The following is a 3,934-nucleotide window of genomic DNA, read 5'->3' on the forward strand; positions in this document are numbered from 1 at the left end:
TAGAAGTAAAAATCATTACTAAAAAAAGACAATTAACATTAAATTATTTAATATATTTTATCTTGTCAAAACCATAATATCAAAAAATAAAGGAATAGGTATAATTGCAGATAAAGAAATTTTTTCTAAGTTACATTTTCTAAAAAAGCCGAATTTACAAGAAAATACATCAATTTACAACCATAGCATTGAATTTTAAACCAAAAACGATTAATTTTCAACCGACACTGGAATAGTGAAATTTTATGTTGAAAAAATATAGATTTCAGAAAAATACTTATTTTTTAATCAAAATGTTGTAATTTAATCTTAAAACGATGAACTTTTAACCAAAAATGGAATAATTAAATATTTAGTTTAAAAATTAATTATCAACTGAAAAAACAAATTTTTCAAGAAAATAGCTAAATTTGTAACCGAACTGATAAATTTTTTAAACTAATATGATGAATCTTCAACAGGAATAGTTGAAATTTTAACCAAAAAGGTACATTTTCATACAAAAAGTAGAATTTTTTACCAAGAAATACGATTTCTCAACAAATTCCATGAATTTGGAACCATATAAATGAATTTCGTACTAAAACAGATAAATTTCCCAACAAATAGTTGAATTTTGAACTTAAAAGGACTAATTTTTATCAAAAATGGAATAGTTAAATGCTCAATTAAAAAAATAAATTATCAACTAAGAAAGCAAAAATAATTTTCAACAAAATATTTCAATTTTCAACTGAATACCTGAATATTTAACTGAAAAAGACTAATTTTCAAAGAAAAATAATATAAACTAATATATATATAAATAATAAAATAAGAATTTTCAGGTAAAAAAATTAACTATCAAAAAATAATAATCTTCACAAAAATAAATCAATTTTCTACCAAAGAGATGAATTTTCAATTAAAATAATGACTGTTAAAAAAATTTTTTTTTACCAAAAGATTTTAACTTTCAGTTAAGTAGTTTAATTTTCAACTAAAATCATGAATTTTTAAACCGACTGGCGATTCTTTAACTAGAAAAGTTGCATTTTTTATGAAAAAAGTGAATTTTCAGAAAAAAGATAATTTTTCCACGAAATATACAAATTTGAAACTAAGTAGTGGAATTTTTAACAAAAAAAAAATCTATTTTGAACCAAATAGTTGCATTTTTAAATAAAAAAGATCAATCTTTAAACAAAATTAGAATAGCTCAATTTTCAGTCAAAAAACTAATTATTAACAAAAGAAAAAAAAAGAATTTTTACAACAATATTTCAATATTTAACCAAAGAGATGAACTTTCAATTAAAATAATGAATTTTTAACCAAGAAAAAAATGGTAACAAAATATTTTAACTTTCAGCCAAGTAGTTTAATTTTGAACTAAAAAAGATGAATTTTCAACCCAGTAGTTGCATTTTGAACTAAAAAAGATTCATTTTCAAACAAAAATGGAATAGTACAATTTTCAGTTCAGAAAATTAATTGTCAACCAAAATAAATTAAAAAAAAAATAAAATAGTTATATTTTCAACAGAAGTGATGAATTTCTTCAACTAATATGATAAATCTACAGCAGGAATAGCTGAATTTTAAACAAAATACATGAGTTTTTATCTAAAAAAGATTTAAATTCAACCAATACTTGGATAGTTACATTTTCAGTTAAAAAAAGTTAATTTTTAACAACAAAAAAGCCAACTTTTAGCATAATAGTCCAACTTTCAATCAAGCAGTTAGATTCAATCAAGAGGATTAATTTCGTACCAGAAGAGATGAGTTTAGAACAAGATTAATCAACTTTCTATCAAAGTGTTAAATTTTCAAGTAAAAACGATTAATTTTCAATCAATATAAAAAAAAGTTAAATTTTCTTCACAAAAAATTAATTTTCAATAAAATAGTTAAGTCTTAATCAAATGAGTTTTCAATGAAAAATGGAATAGATACATTTTCAGAGTGACCGCTGGACCGGAAAACCGGGAAATGACCGGGAATTTTTTGATACCGTGAAAAAGCGGGAAATGACAGTGCACTTTTTTTTTACCGGAAATTTTACAAATTTGTAGAAGAAAAAACTGTCCACGTTCGATTTCAACAGTTTTTAAATAATTAGCTGATCTTTTATGTTTTTCAATTATGCTATTATTTAGCTTACAATGCGTAATTCAACATTTTTTAACTTTAATAATTTTCCATTTAAAATTTTTAATTTTAAGCTTACCTTTTTAATTTAGAGAATTTTTAAATGCTTTCTTAAAGACTTGAATAAATAAAAAATAAAAGCCTTTGATGTTGAAAATTTTGGATGAAAAACATTTTTATTTAATAAATTAAATCAATTTTGTTTAAATTTATCTGTACTTTAAGTAATAAAAAGTAAACAAAAATGATTTGACAAAACGATTTTAAATCAGTTCAAAATTGAAGAATTTTCACATTTTAACGCTAAAACTTAAACGGTTTCAATTTGAATGTCTTAGTTATTAGACAAATGTGAACATGTGACTGAAAGTTTATAAATTATTTTCAACTTAAAAGTAACTTCATAATAATATATTCTTAATAAAAAGATTTTGTTAAAATTAAAATATTGCTTCAGTCGAAAATATTCCATTTTTAACCCATTTAATTTGAATTTTTAATTTAAAAAAAGATTAATTACTTAATATTTAGCAATGTTTGTGAACGTGTGACTGAAGTTTATAAACTATTCTGAACTTAAAAAAACTTCATAATAATATATTCTTAATTAAAGGATTTTATAACATTTAAAATATTGTTTCAGTCGAAAATATTCCATTTTTAACCCATTTAATTTGACATTTTTAATTAAAAAAAGATTAATTATTTAACATTTAGCAATATTTAAATTTTTATTTAAGACAAGTAAATTAAAACCAAATATTTAAAAGTAAAGATACTTTAACTGAACTTTTAATTGTTGTATTTGAAAAATGCTTAATTTGTAAGTGAAATTTTTTTATTTTAATGTATAATTTATAAATGAACATCTGTAGAAAAAATGTGAGTAATTTTAAGAGATATTTAGGAGTTTTAAAACGATAAAAAATTATTATGCAAATTTTAGAAAGTTTTCTTAAAATCTTCTAGAATCTTTTTTAAAAATTTTGTATAAATCTTTGAAAAACTTTTTAAATATTCTCTTAAAATAATTTTTCAAAATGAAAAATTATTTTTAATTTTCCTAGCAATCTTAAGAAATGTTTTTATTCTTTTGAAACCTTTCATAATTCTTAAAAAGAATATAATTTTTCTCTTTAAAATCTGCGAAAATCGACATTTCGTTTTATATTAAGCTATCATTTCAAGTTTTACATTAAGTTTGAATCTTTTCAAAACTTCTACATATCTCTTAAAATTACTCAAATTTCGCCTACAAATAATAAATGTTCAATTGTTATTCATACATCCAAATTGTAAAGAAGTTTTCTAAAATTTGCAGAATTTTCTGAAAATTAATTAATTTTTCAATATTTAGATAGAATTTAGATAGAATCAATATTTAGAAGTTCTGAAAAAAGTTCTAAAATAATTTTAAATTTAAAACAAATTAAAAAAAACTTTTAGATTTCTCAAGATTTTGAAATAAAATTTTGAAGCTTTCCAAGGATATTTAATCTATTTAAAAAGAAAATAGTTGAATTTCTAATTTGAGAAGTGTTCAGTTAAAAAAAAATGCAATTTGTCAATATTCAATGTTTCTAGCTTAAAATTCCTTGAAATTATATAATTTTGAAAATTTTAAAATTTATTGATTGATTTTTTTATTTAAAGCATTGAAAATGATAAAGTGGATTTATATTTTTTTATATAGAAAAATGTTACGAGGGTAGTTCAATAAGTCCTTAGAATGAAGTATAAAAACAATTTTTTTTTGGGTAAATTTTTTTTTATTTTTCAACATAATCTCCTTGGAGCTCTA

The 3,934-nt window shown here is 20.6% G+C and overlaps 1 protein-coding gene across 3 annotated transcripts in view; it reads right to left on the minus strand.

The window, feature by feature from the left end:
• Window positions 1-3,934, minus strand: part of LOC117174352 (N-acetyl-D-glucosamine kinase) — a 28,783-nt gene that overhangs the window by 5,936 nt on the left and 18,913 nt on the right. The gene's annotated exons all lie outside the window — the stretch shown is intronic.

The sequence above is a fragment of the Belonocnema kinseyi genome, chromosome 6 (genome assembly GCF_010883055.1).
Source record: "Belonocnema kinseyi isolate 2016_QV_RU_SX_M_011 chromosome 6, B_treatae_v1, whole genome shotgun sequence".
In the NCBI taxonomy this organism is placed as follows: domain Eukaryota; kingdom Metazoa; phylum Arthropoda; class Insecta; order Hymenoptera; family Cynipidae; genus Belonocnema; species Belonocnema kinseyi.